Here is an 18,870-nt window from a genome sequence, read left to right as displayed (position 1 = left end):
TATTTCACTCAGCATAATGTTCTCCAGAGTCAACCATTTTGAATAATATTGCATGAGTTCCTTGTTTTTTAATGTAGCATAGTATTCCATTGTGCGAATATACCACAGCTTCTCTAGCCATTCGTTTGTTGATGGGCACCTAGGTTGTTTCCAACTCCTTGCTATTGTGAACAAAGCTGCAATAAACATGGGTGTGCACCTATTCTATTCATTATATTCCATAATAATAGTAAGCTTCTGGATGTCATGGGCCTGGACCCTGGATGAGTGCCTGGATGAGTGGTCTTTTGTAGCTCAGGGTAGCCGCTAGGAGGGCTGTAGACTCACAGAGTGTCAACCCTTGTGGCCACTTGCTGCTCTGTGACAGTGAGAGCCAGCCGTGTGGGAGAGTGCTCGGAAGTACATTTTTATTTCCTCTGTTGAGTTCAGGCTGATAACTGTGTGAGGCCTAAATTTAGTGTGATCCTTGACTCCCCTCTTGGGTCTTTTGCTCTGGTAAACAGCTTCAGCATCAAAAGACTTTAAAATACTCACTAGGCTGCGACCACAATGCTTCATTTGTTAAACCAGTGACCTGCCCTGGGGGTCTGAAGGGCAGCTGTTGCTTGGTGAGGTGACCTTTGGCTTGACCCTTGGCTTCCTCAGGCAGCTCCTTGTTCCTTCAAGACCCCCTGTTGGGCAGAGCTCAACAGGTGTGATTGAGAACAAATTCTACTAACTCTGTGGGTTGACATCTCTAGGCCCTGGGTCCTTACTCTCATATTTGAGTCTTCCTGTCTTCTCCAGCTTGAGTGTCCTACTGGGGAGACTTTATAAGGAAGGTTTCTGAGTTGTTTAAAAGCCCAGGGAATCCCTGCTAAGACTAAAGCTTGCTAAGGAGCATGAATGAGTAATGCTTTCCCTGCCATTCATGAAAGATGGGCTGTCAAAACAGAGTGAAAGATTGTTTGCATCCTAGCGAACAGCTGCTACTCTCATAAAAAAAGAAAACAAACCAAGGCCAGGTCAGGGAAAGAGCCTATGTCTAAATGTGATAGAAAGGATTTAGGGATTTAGGATGGGTATAATAGGAAGGACTCTTCTGTTTTTAATTAATAAAATGTAAAGATTATTTAATACCATATAGATGATTATTTTCATATGATTTTATTTTCTCCCTTCAGCCATAATAATATGGTATCCAAATGTTGTCTTGACTGGGTGGTCTGTAAATACAGGCTTATCCAGTGCACTTTCAGTCAAGGCAAAGGCTGCTGCTTGAAATGGTCCTGCCATGGCCCCGCTGGTCATCCAGCCCAAGTCGCCTCCTTGCCTGGCTTTATCTTCACTATATTGTGCAGCCACTTGATTGAGTCTCATTCCAGGCTTTAACTTTTCCAAGGCTTCCATAATTCTGCTGTATTTTTCACACAGAATGTGCCTGACCTTTATTGGATTGCCACCGCCTTTAGGACCCTGAGTCTTCTGTTAACACTGTTAGCACTGTTACTCCCAGAGGCTGCTTCCCATTTTACTATATCAACTTCTGGATAATGGCAGCATGATGGCTCTTAGAGGTTGGCCACAATTTCTTTTCTGGCCTTTCCAGTACAGCTTTTTCTTTGGGCCAGGAAGTACTTTTAAGGTATTGTGTTGTGGAACAGTGTTGATTGCTTCTCCTTAGAGACTTGTTACGATTGGGATGGTGCTGTTTTTATAATAGGAACAAGGTTATGGTTAGAACTTGCCCAGGACCGTTGAAGCAAAGACGGTGACACTTTGTCTCGCATCCTTGGGGCCTGTTGTCAAGAGGAGCCAGTCTTTGGAAGTGGGCGTCATGCTGGGAATGATGGAGGGTCTCTGAGGAAGAGAGGAAGGTGCTCAGCAGGGTGGACTGACACAGTGACTGTATCATGAGGATGGTGCCAGATAGGGCACAGTTCTGGCCTTTAGCTCAAAGGGTCCCTGTGAGGTGAAGGCAACTCGATGGTACCTAACAGTGACCACCACTACGTGACTGTTGATGATAGAGATGAGAGGGACATAGGACATGGCTGCAGAGGGATGTGGGGTTACTTGTGGTTATGCTGATGGTTGTATGCATCTGTGACTGTATGTGATGAATTTTTTTTAACTTTAAGTGGATGAAAGCTCTATTGTATGTAAATGATATCTTCTTAATAAAGCTATTACAGAAATTTCAGGACTCAAGAGTCCTCACTCTAACGTCAGGATGAGGTCTGGCTTTACCAGTTTAGTTAGCTGTGTGAACCAGGACACCATATTTCATTTGACGCCTTAATGATCTCATCTGTAAAGTGGGGGTAAAGACGCCATGTCAGGATTGTTGTCAACATCAGTGAACGAAGGCTTATGAAAAGTCAGTGTAGAAAAACCTCCTGTGGTACTACATTTTATGTGTTAGAGATTTTCTTTTCCAGTTGTTGTCAAGTGGATTCTACCTCATGACAACCCCATGTGTGTGTTCACTGGCAGATTTTAGAGCAGGAGGTTGCCAGGCCTTTCCTTCAAGGCACCTGCAGGTGGACTCAGATCCTTTTGTTTAGCTGTGGAGTGAATGAATAATCTGCAGCAGCACCCAGGGAGTTGGTCTCAATCAGACTTGTATTCTTTTAGATAATAGGTGATCAGTGTGAAATGCTTTCTAGAATTCCCAGCCACTACGATGAAATAATCGCTTATTATGACTCAGAACTGATTTGTGTAAAGAGTAAATAGCAGGTCCTTAAAGACCAGGTGTAGGAACAGCTCTGTGGACGTGCTTGTACCTTGAGTCCAAACTGATGATCCATTCAGCTAGTATTAAATGTTTGCTCCCTTGGTTCTCTGTGTTATTCTCTTGGTTTATTGTCAGAGTGATTGTCCCTGGTCACTGGCAGAGACAGAAGAAGAGAGCTGTCAGCTGGGCTTTCAGTGTTGGGAGGTGCGAGGTGGGAGCTAGCACCAGGGACCAGGGCTGGTGAGGAAGGAGAGAAGCTGTCTGGCCAGGAGCTGCAACCGGCAGCCCCAGGGTCAGCTCCAGGAAGCACATCCCATTTTGATTTCTAGTCCTCTGCAATTGGATAGTGGATGGAATAATTAATCCTAGTCTGAAAAATCCAAGTCAAAGGTGGGTAATTTTAGTCTGGGGCCCTTAGGCCTGGTTTTAATTGTTTTTGGTCAAATAGTCTTCTAAATGGTATAGCACTGGTCTGTCCATTTGCTGTACAGAGGTAAGTCGTGGTTGCTGTAATGCTGAACACTGTGACACTGATGTGTCAAATGTGATAATGGTTTACCCATGATGGACAGTATTTGATGAAGCTCCCCAATTAAAATAAGCTTGAAAACAGGAGTGGTGTCCACTTCCAAACTACTTTGCCTCTGGAAACTCTATGAACTTGGAGAAATGATGAAAGTTATACAAGTGTTCAGGTCTTTTGTTCATAGGGTCTCTATCAGTCGTCTGCGGCTTGACGACATTTAACAACAACAAGAAGTCTGAAAAGCAGTGATATCAGTCTAGAGAGTAAGGTGTGCCTAATCCAGGTCATGGTCTTTGCAATTTCTTGTTATGCTTCAGAGAGCTAACAATGACCAAGGATGGCTGAAGAAGAATCAATGCATTTCAATTGTGGTGCTGGAGAAGAGTCTTGAACATACCGTGGATCTCCAAGAAGACAAATAGGTCTTTCTTAGAGAGGGTGAAATCAGGTTTCTCCTTGGAGGCTAGTGTTTTGAAGCTCTGTCTTACATATTTTGGACATGTGGCCAGGAGAGACAGATCCTTGGAGAAGGATATCATGCTCAGAAGGGTGGCCAAACAGCGCAGGAGAGGATGACCCCAAATGAGATATATTGATACAGTAACTGGGGCAGTGGGGTAGGTGTGTCAGAATTAGTGAGACTGGCTAAGGACAGGTTAGGGTTCAGAGCTATTGTACATTAGGGTTACAGGCAACTTGATGACACAAGACAACAACAACAACGTTTGTATCCTCGGTAATTACCCTGGATTTTTGGTGGTGATATGTGGAAGGAGGAGTGGTGTCCACTTCCATAATAGCTTGCCTCCAGAAACCCTATGAACTTGGAGAGAGGATGAAAGACACCCAGGCATCAAGGACTCTCCTTCATAGGGTCGCTATGAGTCACCTGCGACTCGACGGCACTTAATAACAACAACATGTGCCTTTGAGTTGCCTACAACTCATAATGATCCTGTGAACAACTCATCTGAACCCTACCTTATCCTGTACCATCCTCGCCATCTTCCACATACATGAACTCACTGCTGCATTCACTGTGTCGATCCATTTCATTCAGAATGTTCCTCTTGTTCACTGACTCTCCACCTTTCCAAGCATGATTTCACTTTCTAAAGAATAGCCTTTCCTAGCCACGTACCCAGAGTATGTGAGACAAAGCTTTGCCATCCTTGTCTCCAAGGAGAACTCTGGCTACACTTTCCCCAAGACAGATCTGCTTGTTCTTCTGGCAGTCTGTGAGATATTCAGTGCTCTTCTCCAGTACCACAACTCAAAGGCATCAGTTACTCTTACTCTTCTGTCATTTTATTCATTGCCCAGCTCTCAGATGCATAACAAATGCCTAAAAAGACTGTGACCTGAATCAGGGGTACCTTAGTCTTCAAACTGACATCATTGCTCCTCAGTAATTTGGAGAGGTCACCCAACAGCAGATTTTCCCATTGCAATGCACCTCCTGCTGACTGCTTATACAAAGGATGTTGATTGTAGATCCAAGTAAGATGATGTCATGGACAATTTCAGTCTCTTCTCTAGCTATCATAATATTTCAGGACTGGGGACAATGAATTGGGAGTCTCATTGTGCGGTGGGCTCATGGAGGCTAGACTAGAGACAGTAGGACCAGCAATGAGGGGGACATGCCAGGTGAGAGGCGGTGGTGGCCTGAAGTAAGTCAGCAGTGACCAGATGGCTAGAAGATGGGTGACAGGTTCTGGAGCTGCTAAGAAGCTGGGGCAGACAGGGACTAGTTGAGAATGACTCCTGGCTTCTGGTTTAGCTGACTGGGGCATGTGTGTGTGCATATGGGGGGCTTCCATAGAGCCATAATCCTGTGAGGGGTGCATGAACAGGTTTGATGAGGGGCAAAGAGGAAGGGGTGAGCTCTGCTATTGAAATCGGAACCTGAAAGATTTGAGGGACATTTCAGGGCTGGTGGCCAGGGGGCAGTTTGAGTGTCGAAGCCTGAAGCTCCAAAGAGAGCTCTTGAATGAAGACTGATTTGGGCCTCATCAGCATATACTGTTGAAGCATAATGGGATAGAGTTCATCCAGAGAGCACCAGTCTTGTAAGGAAGGAGGAGGATCTCCCCCAGAAAGGTAACCTGAGGAAGACTGACCACAAAGAGGCATTGCCATTCTGACTGCTGCTCATTTTCTGGACTCAGCATGAATGACTCTTCCCAAGGGAAACGGCTTTGTTGGATGCGTACTGAATTGAGTGAGGTGTTTCTGTGGCCTGTCCTCCACCTTACCCGGTCCTTCTGAGGTAGCACCTGGCATGTATCTTTGGGGCTGCGTGTGTCTGATCCTGTGTACTTGGGAAGGGGGAGCTGTGCGCCGTGCTTGCTCCTGTACTTGCTGTACCTTGTGTGCTGTCCCTGGACTAGCACAGGTGAACAAGAAGTGGTGGTTCAGGAAATGAAAGAGCATGTGACAGCCAAGGGGAAGCCGACGTGTCAGGGAGGATGTGGCCAGCAGGTCGGGCAGCCTGTGTTGTACTCAAGAGCATGGCCATGGTCAGGAACCCAAAGCTCAAATCCTACTGCGGGCTCCCATTCCCTTGTCTCTAAAATGAGAAGGATGTTGTTAATAGAATTGCAAGATGGAGCAGGGAGGTACTTATTTTGCTAAGGAGTCTTGGTGCTATAATAACTAAGCATCTGACTGCTAACCAAAAAGCCAGCAGTTCAAATCCACCAGTGGCTCTGCAGGAGAAAAGACTAGCAATTTGCTTCAGTGAAGATTTACAGCCTAGGAGAAACTCTGTGGGGCCATTGTGCTCTGGCCTGTGGGGTCTCCACGAACCAGAATTGCTGAGACAGCACACAGCAATGGCAATGACATGTTTTTGCAGACTTGTATTAGTTATGGCACTCATGGTCTAGCCTTCCAACTATTATTATTAATTATTATTTTGGCTGAATTCTCTGAGAACACACCCCTCTCTCCCTCATCACAACACTGGGACACACTCAGACTGGCCCTCGAGCAGCTTTCTGAGGCTGTCAGTCACAGTAGAGGAGACTACCCACCTTCTCCCAAGGAGCTGCTGGTGGACTGGAGCCACCAGAGAAGCACTGCGTTTGGATTAGCAGTGCAGCTCCAGGTGGATTGAGGTTCACCTCACATTCTTTGGGCATGTTGTTAGGAGGGGCTGTTCCTTGGAGAGGGACATGATGTTGGGAAGGGTGGAGGGTCGGTAAAGGAGAGGAAGACCCTCAACCAGGTGGATTGACACAGTGACTGTGGCAATGGGCTCTTGTGTGTCAGGAAGTGTGAGGATGGTGCAGGATAGGACAGGATTCAGATCTGTTTCTCATAGGGTCACTATGAGTCGTATTCAGCTCAGTGGCACCTAACAACCTCAACCTGCTTTTGTAGTTCCAGCATCTGGTATTTTGGCCATTCTAGAGCTGGTTGTCTATTGAAATTAGCTGTTCTACATTAGAGACTGGATCATCTTAACCACACTTGGAATTTGCATGTTGGCTCGGTGGTTTTTCCTCTTCTCGGCAGCACCGTCCTGAGAGGAGGTGCGGCTGCATAGCGTTTGTGGTGCTGGTCAGACTGTGTATATGGCGTGGGTCTCCGTAGGTGTCCTTGTTTGGGCCTGAGCTTGCCCCGAGTGGGTGGCCATTCCCACAGCTTGTTTTCTGTTGGACACTGAGGGTAGTGTGGCGCTGGAGCAGCGTGTGTCCCTGTCCTCAGCTGAGATGGGGCAGTGGCAGCTGCTGGGCCTGGGAATTGCTGTTGGGGACTGTGGGAACCAGAACAGACATAGCTCTTTTTGATCCGTGGGGTGAGGCTGATTATTCATGCCCTTGTTCTTTTTTTTTTTTTTTTGCCCTTGTTCTTTTTAAGTTAAAACAAAAAGTAGCCATGACATTGGGAACAACTTTTCAATAAGGATTTGAGAAAATAGTTCTGATCCTAACAATGTGGACGGATTTTCTTTATTTGTGTCTTGTCATTATTCCCGCTGGATCGCGGCCGCAGAGAAGCAGCTTGTTTGAAACCCCTGGACGTGGTTGGCAGCAGTCCTTGTCACAGTTTTGTGCACGGTGGCAAGCTTTGTCCAGGCTCAAATGGAATGGCAAGAGGTGCGGTACAAAGCACAGAGGCCGCTTTTAACTGCAGTGTGTGTTGAAAACTTCCACAGTGTCGATGAATTGCAAGAGTCTGAGAAAAGTCTCTCAGCCCAACTAGTAGACCCAGTTTCGATAGATTATGGAAGAGCCATATCTTTTCTACCTTCTGTTTCTGCACATTGAACTTGAGAGCTCACTGGGGTCAATGAGGAATTTTATCTCATATTTCACAGCTGTGGAAGTAAGATTGCCACCACTTGCTGGTCTGGCAGCTGGGGAGGGAGTGGCAGAGCTGGGAAACAGTGGGACAGGAAGAACAGTGGGTTAACAGACTGTGTGCAGACCCAAGAGATGAGGGTGTAGGACGCCCGTTAGCCAGAAAACAGCTGTTCCTGGACTTGACGAATTGGCTGGGGAACCGGGGACAGTGCCAGGCCCATCCACTGCTGTCCCACTCCTAACCTTCTTCCTGGGCAGGCTTCTTCATTTCTGATCTTTCTGGAGTCGTAACATACCCAAGACAGTCTTTAATGGAATGTGCTATTTCTCCAGTACTTTACAACGTCATTAAAGTATTATGTCAGTCTCATGCATATCTGTGCCCAAGCCTGTGTACTTTTATCTATTTCCATGTTGCTCAAGTACTTGATTTTAGGACCAGATAACTAAGATATTTAAAGTGATCTAAAAATGTGATGTGTTTTGAAATTTCTATCTGCCTAAAGCCAAGTAGTCATTCATTCACCAAGAGCTTTTAAGCACTTATTATGTGCAAAGCTTGTATGAGGCTCCAGGGATTTATTGATGAGCAAAAACAATGACTCTATCCTCTCGAGAAGTTACAGATTAGGGGAGATAATACACGTGGAGCAGTCATATAAATTAGTATGAAATTGCTGTAGTAGCAAGTGCTCAACAACTCAAACTCTTATTGCCATCAAGTCAAATCCTATTCGTAGCAAACCCTCTGGTGCATTATCAGAGCCTGTAAATCAGACAGGAGGAGATTGCCCGTCTTTCTCCCTCGAAGCAGCTGATGGAATCAAACCAGTCACTTTTGGGTTGGCAGCACAATTCCATCCATACTCACTAGGAGAGATAGATACATAAAGCTTTAAGAACCTAGTTCTGATGCAGTCAGGGGAGGTTCCCTGAGGAAATGACTATGGAACCTTGTCTGCCTGTTTGACAGTCTGATCTGATGGATACACAGAGTTCACAGGGCACCGAAGGAAAGAACAGTGCTCTAGTTCTGAATGAGGGAGAACATAAAGGTTGGGTGAAGAGCCAGTGTGGTCCACGTGCACATGTGTGATGCCGACTTTGACTTTGTTTCATGTGGGTCTGTGTGGTGCAAAGTTGGGGCTGGCTGGACTAGAAAGACCACCCGATGTCACATAAGAGATGTGATTTAATCTGTCTTGATTATGCAAAGCAAAACCCAACCCAACCCAACCCAACCCATTGCTGTGGGATTGATTCTGAGTCACGGTGACGCTCCATAGGGTTTCCAAGGCCGTCAGTCTTGTCACTGGCATCTTAAAGGGCTGGTGGAAGTGCCAGGTCAGAAGTGAAGGTGTGGACTCCCTCAGATTTGTGGCTGGCGTCTGCCTGTTTTGACAGTCAGTGACTGATAACTCACTGCTGTAGAGTCAGAACTGACTCATGGCTGACCCTCCCATAGGTTTCCAAGGCTGTGGTTCACACTGGAGGAGAGTGCCCCATCTCTCTCTTCACCCCCTCACCCTGACCTCAGCTGCTGGTGGATTTGAACTGCCAGAGAGGTATGGCCTTTGGGTTAGCAATTCCATAAGGACTAACCACCAACCCTTCTCCCTTGTGACCAGTGGTGTCCTTTTAAGTTGAGACTCTGACCTGAGTTCCAGGTGGCTAGGAGCAGAGAGAGACAGCACCCAGGGCACATAACTGAGAAGTGGGAAAGGGGAGATTTGGTTAATTGCGCTACCAGTACAATGACAGGTGGTTTGAATCCACAGGCAGCCTTGTGGGAGAAAGTTGGGCAGTTTCCTCCCATGTGATTTATAGCCTCTGACAACTAGAGAGTCAGCCATGAGTCGGTTCTGACTTGACAGCAGTGAGTTCTGAGTTGCATTTTGAGGACTGGATTGAGCCATGAAGTCTGGCTAAGAATCAGTATGTCCCCTGATCATTCTGTTGTCTTTCAGTGCTCATTTGGTCCCGCTTCCCCCCTCCTCCCCTCTTTTATCTTTATTCCACATAAGAGGCAGTATATCTAAGTTTGACTTCCACTATTACCACATACTGGCTGGGTAATGTAGGCAAGCTATTTAGTCTCTCTGTACCTTAATTTCATTATCTGTAAAATGAAGATAATATTAGATAATAGGAATTCAACTTTAAAGGACTTCTGTGAGGATTAAATTAGTTAATAAGTATAAAACCCTTTAAACAACGTTTGACAAAATAAGACTTAGAAAAGTGATTATTACTATTTCTCACTTCTAAACTTGAGTAATGGCTGTGCCTGGAAAACATCCACCTTGGAGAGAAGGACAGAAGGCTTTGACATTCACGGATTGGCCATTTGTGATTTCTGGAGTGCTGGAGTGACTTGTGGTCATGACGTAATAATTTGGAATGTTGCTAAACAAGAGATTGCATGGTACTCATCCACTTGTGAAGTCCAGTTGAACAGCCTGTAATTATTCACCCACATATTTGCCTGGGAAGAAAACACAGTACATGCACTGAGAACACAGCTTTCTCAGGAATAGAGCGGACATGGGAATTTCATCTTGTCAAATAGCTCACTTTACGATCCTGGTATAGGACTTATCTCATCTACATTTGGGCACTCCTTGTTGGGGAGCTCTGGTGGCCAGTCCTAACTGAGAGTGCAACACAAAGACCGCGCTCATCCCCCTTGCAGTTCAAACCTTTGGAAAAACCAGTGAACTGCCAGCTATGAGTCCATGGCGACACTACAGCAATGGGAATAAGTCCCCTCGTTGGTCCCACTTCACCTCTCTGTTCCTTAGTGTGGAATTGGGAACACAGTTACAAATTTCTCTTTGCTCTGTCTTCCTGATATCTTCCAGCCAATATCTTCTCAAAACCAAACCAGAAGAAAAAATTCTCACCACAGCAAGAAAAAAGGTAAACAACGCAGCCACAAAGTGGATGTAGGATATGAATAGACACTTCACCAAAGAAGGCATTCAGATGGCAAACAGATACATAGAGAAATATTCAAAATCCCTACTATTAAAGATGCAAATAGAAACAACTATGAGGTATCATCTCACCCAGTCAGTAATAGTAAAACAGGCCAGCAAACAACAAATGCTGACGACTAGGTGGAGAAACTGGAACTCTTTTTTTTTTTTTAATTTTTATTATTAATTTTAATAAACATATACAGAGACTTTGGATTTCCATTCATTCATTGTTGTACTTTTCTCCCTGCCCACCCTTTCTCCCTACACTCTTCTCTTTGAAAAGTAAAATTCTTTCATTGTTTTACAATCCCTCCTCCCAGGTTCACTCCACTATGCAGCCTTCGTTCTGGACTCCTGTCATGACAATAATACCTAACCACATATCCCTTTTAAACAATTTTCTCCCTCATCTGCTTCAATGCAGTATATATTATTTATCCCATCAGTCTCAGCCTCCCCCTAACTCCGATGTCAGTTCTGTTTTACAGCAGTGGCACCATGCAATATTTGTCCTTTTTTGACTGAGATATTTCACTCAGCATAATGTCCTCCAGGGTCACCTATTTTGAATAATATTGCATGAGTTCCTTGTTTTTCAATGCAGTGTAGTATTCCATTGTGTGAATATACCACAGCTTCTCTATCCATTCATTTGTTGATGGCACTTAGGTTGTTTCCAATTCCTTGCTATTGTAAACTAAGCTGTGATAAACATGGGTGTGCATATATCTGCTTGTGTGGCAATTATGGTCTCTTTGGGGTATATTCCCAGTAGTGGAATTGCTGGGTCAAATGGTATCTCTATTTGCAACTTTTTGAGAAAGCACCATACCACCTTCCACAGTGGTTGCACCATTTTACACTCCCACAAACAGTGGATAAGTGTTCCAGTTTCTCCACAACCTCGCCAGCAGTGTTGCTTGCTGTTCTATAAAATTTTGCTATTACTGGGGTGAGATGATATCTAATAGTTGTTTTGGAAACTGGAATTCTTACTCACTGCTGATGGCAGTGTAAAATGGTGCAACCACTGTGGAAGGGTGGTCAGGCACGTTCTCAAAAAGTTGGAAATAGACATACCATTTCATCTAGCAGTTCTACTACTGACTGGGAATATACCCTAAAGAAAGCAGAGCCATGACCAAAATAGATGCATGCATACCTCTGTTTATTGCTGCATTATTCACAATAGCAAACAGATGGAAACAACCCAAATGCCCAGAAGAAATGAATTGATAGAAAAATTATTGTACATTCACACAATGGAATATTAGGCAGCATTGAAAAAGAACGAACTCATAAAGCATTATACATCATGGGGGAGCCTTGAGGATATCATGCTAAGTGGACTATCTCAGTCACAGAAGGACAAATACTCTATGACACCATTGTTATAAAATAGGACAGAGAAGGATAGGGTGGCCAGAGAATGGGAAAAGAGTGGATAGGTAACAAACACTGTAGTAGAACAAATGAAGGGGAAAACCATCCGAAAGGAATATATGATTAGACATTATATATATGACAACAGTCTAGAACAAGGGGTGCAGTGCTAGGTGGATTAGGGGGGAGAGGGAAGAAAATGCAACAAAAAAGGAAGGAAAATGGATAAAGAAAGTAATTGGGGGAAGGGAGGAAAATGTGCAACAAAGAATGAATCAAAATCCAACTTTTCTCTAAAGTTTGGTTAAAAATCAAGCATTTTTTACAAGTATACAATTTAATATATGCATTTTATATACATAATTTTTCAAGAGCTATACAATAAAAGGATTTTTTAAAAAAATTTGTTTTAAAAGTTTGGGATTTTTTTTTAACGTAGGGAGAATTTTTATGATTCCTGTTTATAGATTCTTGATTTATTGGTGTCCCCAAGAATATTTCTTTTTTATTGGGGAGGGGGTTTTTTATAGCTAAAGACAGGAAATTTTATTAATTTACAGGAAAGTTTACAGAGGAGAGCGCATTAAACTAGAGAAACATTCTCAGAAAAAAAAATGGGCTTTTCTCAGGAGTAGAGAGGTAAGAAAGGACCTAGATGATTTCTTTTTTTATTAGAGCGGTGATGGTTCTTTCCCCCCAAGGCTTGTGTTTATAAAAACTAGATAATGTTTATTGAACTGGAACCAACCCATAGCTGACCCCCGTCCTCCTGCGGAGCGGCTGGTAGATTCCAGCTAACCATGGGCCTTCCGAGTTGCAGTTCAGTTTCTTACCGCTAGGCCACAAGAGCTCCCTATTTATGCCTTTTTTGAAATGTTACCTAGATCAGGCAGCTGTTGTCTGAACAGAGCAAGGAAGCACTGCATGGTTCAAAATCAGGAAAAGACTGTGTCTGGGATGTATCTCCATACTTTTTCAATCTATATGCGGAATTGATCACTCGAGAAGCTGAACTTTATGAGGAGGAATGTGGTATCAAGATAGGAGGAAGAATGATCAACAACTTGGCGTTATGTAGATGATACAATCTTGATCTCAAAACTGAGGCAGATTTGAAGTGTTTTCTGTAGAAGGTCAGCGACTACAGCCTTCAATATGTATCACATTTCAACATCAAGAAAACAGAGATCCTCTGGCTCAATTAGCAATATTGTGATAGATGGAGAAAAGATTGAGGTTGTCAATGACTTCAACTCGCTCGAATCTGCAATCAGCACTCTTGGCACCAGCAGTCAGGAAATCAAAAGATGAGTTCCTTTGGGAATGCCTACTGTCAGGGACCTCTCCATAGTGCTAAAGAACAATGATGTTAGTCTAGCAACTAAGGTGGACCTGTTCCAGACATGGTGTTCTCAATTGCTTTTTTTTTACATCTGAGAATTGGACAGTGACTAAGGGTGACAGAAAATTGATACCTTTGTGGTGCTGGAGAAGAGTATTGAACATAATACCATGGACTGTCGAGAACAAACAGGTCTGTCCTGGAAAGGGTGAAACCAGAGTGCTTCTTGGAAGCCTGGATTTTGAAGCTCCATTTCACGTACTTGGGGCATTTTTCTAGGAGGGACCAGTCTTGGAGAAGAACATTATGCCTGAAAGTGTAGAGGGTCAGTGCAGGAGAAGTAGCCCCTGGATGTGATGGATTGACACAGTGACTATGGCAGTGAAGTCAGGTGTGTCTACGACAGTGAGGTTGGCTCTGAATAGGGCAAAGTTCAGAGCTGCTGCTCATAGGGTTGCTATGAGTTGTTGACTTGATGGCACATAACAGCAGCAACAACCAAGGAGAGGTTAGATAAGGCGGTGGTGGCTGTTAGCTGCTGTTGAGTCAACTCCAGCTCACAGAAATCCTGTGGCAGATCAAAGCCTACCCAGTCCTGTGTCTTCCTCACAGTCTCCGCTGTGCTGAAGCCCACTGTTACAGCCATCAGGTCAGTCCATCTTTGTGAGGGTCTCCCTCTCCCTCTCCCTTAATGATCCTCTGTTTTCCCCTTCTCGATAGTTGGCCCCTGCTGACAACATGGCCTAAGTATTTAAGTCTCTCCGTCTTTGCCTCCAAGGAGCGCCCTGGCTGTGATTCCTTAAATTACAATTTCCCGGTGCTTATACAAATTTTTATTCTTAATTTATCATCTTAATATACTTTCGTTCAAAAGCCAACAACTCAGAAAGCTTTTCTTTGGCACAACCTTCCAGAGCATCCCCTTAACCTTGGATGTAGTGTCTCTTAAGAAACCATTATTGTATTCTTATAGTCTTAAAATAGGCTTAAAGTACTCCCTCCCCCCTTTTTAGTCATTGTTGCACATTTTCTCCACCCCCGGCCCACCCTGCAGTGCACCCCTTGTTCCAGATTGTTCTCATACATATAATGGATACTCATATATTCCTTTTGGATAGTTCTTCCCCTCATATGTTCTAATGGTGTTAATTGTCCACTCTTTCTCCCATTTCCTTCCCAACCCCTCATGTCTGTCCTATAACAGCAGTGTTATGCAGTATTTTTCCTTTTGTGACTGAGATATTTCACTTAGCATAATGCCCTCAAGGCTCTCCCATGTTGTGTAATATTTTACTATTTCATTGTTTTTCAGTGCTGCATAGTGTTCTATTGTGTGAATGTAACAAAGTTTTTTTAATCCATCTGTTTGTTTTTGGGCACTTGTGTTGCTTCCATTTCTTTGCTATTGTGAATAAAGCAGCAATAAACATAGGTGTACATACATCTATTGTGTACAACATCTGTACATACATGAGTTGTGGCTCTAATTTTTTTAGGGTATGTTCTCAGTAGTAGAAATACTGGGTCAAATGACATTTCTATTCCCAACTTTTTGAGAGAGCATCCCGACCACCTTCCATAGTGGTTGTACCATTTTACCTTCCCACCAACAGTGACTAAGAGTTCCAATCTGTCCACAACCTCGCCAGCATTTGTTGTTTGCTGGCCTGTTGAACTTTGCTATTGTTAATGGGGTGAGCTGATACCTCGTAGTTATTTTGGTTTGTATCTCCCTAATAAACATCAGTTACGGATTTTGAACATTTCTTTATGTGTGTGTTTTCCATCTAAATGTCTTCTTCGTGAAATCTCTTCATATCCTGTGCCCGTTTTGTGATTGAGTTGTTTACCTTTTTTCTAAAAATACTTTGTTGTACACAATGAACAGACCAAAATTGTTGTCACTTTCTAGAAAATAAGTCTTGTTAACAGAAAAGTCTTTTCCTATTTTAAGCTATTCCTATATAGTAAAAAATTTTGTAAAATTAGAACCACTTTGAAATTAGTTGCTGTGGATTCTTTCCCAACTCATGGTGAGCCCATGTATATCAGAACTGTGCTCCAGAGATTGTGGATGGCAGATTCTTTAAAGTAGGTTGGCAGGCCCTTCTTCCTAGGGCCCTCTGGTTGGGCTCAAACCCTCTAGCATTTTTGTTGGCAGCTTAGTGAGTTAATCACTTGCAACAGTTTAGGGATTGCTAATTTCAGGAGTTCCTGATCTGCAAAAGAGTTTGAGAGTCCTGGGTAAAGTCAGCTTGGTTTAATGTGGGAAACATGATTGGAGAAGTAGAAATTACTGTACTTACATGATAGAAACTTGATAAGCAGATCCTGGGACACTTGAGTTCTGTGTTTACTCATCAAAGGAAAAGAGGAGAAAAAGGAAATCATAATGCAGATTGTTAATAGATCTTCCACCATGCACACCCATGTTTATCGCAGCTCTGTTCACAATAGCAAGGAGTTGGAAACAACCCAGGTGCCCATCAACAAACGAATGGGTAGAGAAGCTGTGGTATATTCACACAATGGAATACAATGCTGCATTGAAAAACAAGAAACTCATTCAATATTATTCAAAATGGGTGAGCCTGGAGGACATTATGCTGAGTGAAATATCTCAGTCGCAAAAGGACAAATATTGCATGGTGCCACAGCTGTAAAATGGGACTGATATCAGGGTGGGGGTAAGACTGAGAAAAACTGGATAAATTGTGTATACTGCACTGAAACAGATGAGGGACTGAATAATTGAAAAGCGATGTATGATAGGGTATTATGGTTATCACAAGAGTCCACAATTAAGGTTGCATAGTGGAATGTACTTGGGGCGGGGGGATTGTGTACCAGGGAGGGAGTGTTACTTTTACTTTTGAAAGAGAGGAGCGAACTGGGGGGCAGGGGGAGAGGGCTGGGCAGGGTGAAGTGCAGAAATGAATGAATGGAAATCCAAAATCTCTGTAAATGTTCATTAAAATTATTAAAAAAAATAAAAAAAAATAGATCTTCCACCAATCCTGATGCCACACTTCTCCTCATAGAGCCCAGCTTCCCGGATAATCTGTTCTGCATACAGGTTGTAAAGGTATGGAGACAGGACACATCCCTGGCATACACCCTTCCCAATTTTGAACCATGCAGTGTTATCCTGCTCTGTTCTGACAACTGCCTCTTGGTCCAAGTACAGGTTTCGCATTAGCACGATTAAATGTTTCCCATTCTTCTCAGAATCAGCCACAGTTTGTTATGATCCACACAGTCAAATGCCTTTGCATAATCAATGAAACAGATATACATTTTTCTGGTATTCCCTGCTTTCAGCTAAGATCCATCTAACATCAGCTACAATATCCCTAGTACCACGACCCCATCTAAACCCAGCTTGGACTTCTGGCAGTTCTCTGCTGATGTTCTGTTCCAGTCGTTTTTGGATAATCTTCAGTAGAATCTTGCTTGCATATTAAATCAATGATATTGTTCTGTAGTTTCCACACTATGTTGGAGGGGATAAAAATGTGTGTTCTGTCGTTTTAGCAATTGATGTCAAACATGGTTAAAACAGGTTGGATTTTGGCATCTTGAGGGATGTTACCTCTTAGAATTTAAACTGAGAACAACAGTTTCAGTTTGGGCCTGATAGATGTAAGGAATTAGAAGTTAGCATGAGTGTTTACAAGCATTGGCTTATGAGACCTGCGGTGTCTAACCCCCACCACATTGTTCACCAGAACATTGGTCTTTCTGATAGAACCCTCTGTTTCCCCACTTTTCCTGAGTTGCCCCTAGTCACTTGCACTCTTGAGAAGATGTGCACCTTGAAAGTGAACTTGGTGAGAAGTTAGAGAATTTACTGTTTAGGGCTTTCACCCCCACCCCAGAATAAAGATATATAGCAGTCCTGAAAAGAATGACCTAGAGGACTCCAGTATAGCAGCATTTACAAATCAACTCAACTCATTGCCTTCAAATCAGAACTAACGCATAGTTGACCCTCCACTGGTTGGGGTGGGTTTTTTTGTTTGTTTATTTGTTTTGTTTTGCATTGGAGGCGATTGTCCTGTTTTTCCCTCAGAGCTCCTGGTGGATTTGAACTGCCAAAGATGCTTGGCCTTTGGGTTAGCAGGGCACCTCCCTATAGACTAGGCCACTAGAGCTCCCTAGAGTTGACAAATGAGAGGAAAGGCACCATCTCCTCAAAACCATTAGATGGTTTTTCACCCTCTTTGCAGATTCTCTGCTAACTCTCAGCTGACTTTCACATCCTTTATCTTGTGTGGGACACATCTCTACAAGTGAATATAATTCCATTAATGAATCAATCTTTTATTTAAAAGTTAGAAATTCCTTAATTTTGTATTCCTGCTACCACTGTCACAATTTACAGGGCAGGTATACTTGGTATAATGAAAAGAAAGAAAGGAAGGAAGGAAGGAGGGAGGGAGAGAGAGAGGGAGGAAGGAAAGAAGGAAGAAAAAAAAAGAAGACAGCTTATAACAGATCAGAATCCTTAGGAAGATACAATCTAATTGACACTGCATTATCAGTGGTTATGACTGGCTATGCCTGTCTAGAACATGTGGAGTTTCCTATTAAAGCTGCCTTAACTTTTCTGGCAATGGATCCTGATTTCTGCCCCTGGCAGAGTTTTGCAGTTCTTTTTTTCTTTTTTTTAAAATTCTCATTCCAGATTTGCCTTTATGTACAGTTATCATAAAAAAAAAAATGCACATACACTGGAGATTCTCCAAGGAACAGGATCTAGGAATAAAATTTGAGGGTAACAAGAAGAAATGAAATTATCCCAGATATGTTTTGAGGAAGTGTCACACTTCCTTCAGTATCCTTGATAACTTCTTCAAGTTCTTCCTTTGTGAACATGTGAAAATTCTGGCCAGGCTGCAGTGTGGCTAGCTCTATGTTAGTTGCATTCAACTTTTCCTCCATTACGTTTTTGAGAATGGTGAGAGAAGACTTAATGGCTTCTTCCAGTGTCATAGACTTGTGGTAAACTTCTTGCAAGGAGCTCTGAGCACCTATTGACGCAGAGCCAATTGCTCTAGCATCACATTGTACAAAGGTTCCAGACGGGTCCATGTGAAACAGCTGAGGTCTTTCCTCATGAACTCCTCCAAATAATAGTGCTACTCCAAAAGGACGAGAAGATTTGCATCTTCTTCTCCACACTGTGATGCTAGAGTGGACACTGCCAGGGTCACACTCTACTGTCATAGTTTCATTGTAGGTTAACAGTGGTTCTGTGTCTCCACTTGGCTTTATCAATTAAATCTTAGCATCAGCAATTAGTACACTCATTGCACAACCCCTATGTGAACATCAATCTCGCAGTTTTCTCAATGCTGCTGGGCTCTTTTCCACAGCTGGGCATACACCCTCTGACATCTGGATGCCACTGGCTGTAGAACCAAGCTTTATAGCGTCAATGGCATATTACACTTGAAGTAATCTTCCTTCAGGAGAAGAAGTATTCACATCTCTGTCGTACTCAGACTGGGTGAGGAACATGGCGAGGGCAGGATAAGGCGGCAGTGGCTACCTGGAGATTCTGAGGACCAACACGATTCCTCCAGCACCCAAATCGCCCACAC

At 43.4% G+C, this 18,870-nt stretch overlaps 1 protein-coding gene and 1 pseudogene across 1 annotated transcript in view; one reads left to right on the top strand and one right to left on the bottom strand.

Moving 5' to 3' along the window:
• Positions 1-18,870, top strand: part of MTMR12 (myotubularin related protein 12) — a 113,920-nt gene that overhangs the window by 18,216 nt on the left and 76,834 nt on the right. The window lies entirely within an intron of this gene.
• On the bottom strand, positions 1,717-18,787 carry LOC102865734 (annotated as a pseudogene).

This window comes from Elephantulus edwardii, unplaced genomic scaffold (assembly GCF_000299155.1).
Source record: "Elephantulus edwardii isolate Elephantulus edwardi_28Jun2011 unplaced genomic scaffold, EleEdw1.0 scaffold00191, whole genome shotgun sequence".
NCBI classification, from domain to species: domain Eukaryota; kingdom Metazoa; phylum Chordata; class Mammalia; order Macroscelidea; family Macroscelididae; genus Elephantulus; species Elephantulus edwardii.
This window is presented reverse-complemented; position numbering and strand designations above follow the sequence as displayed.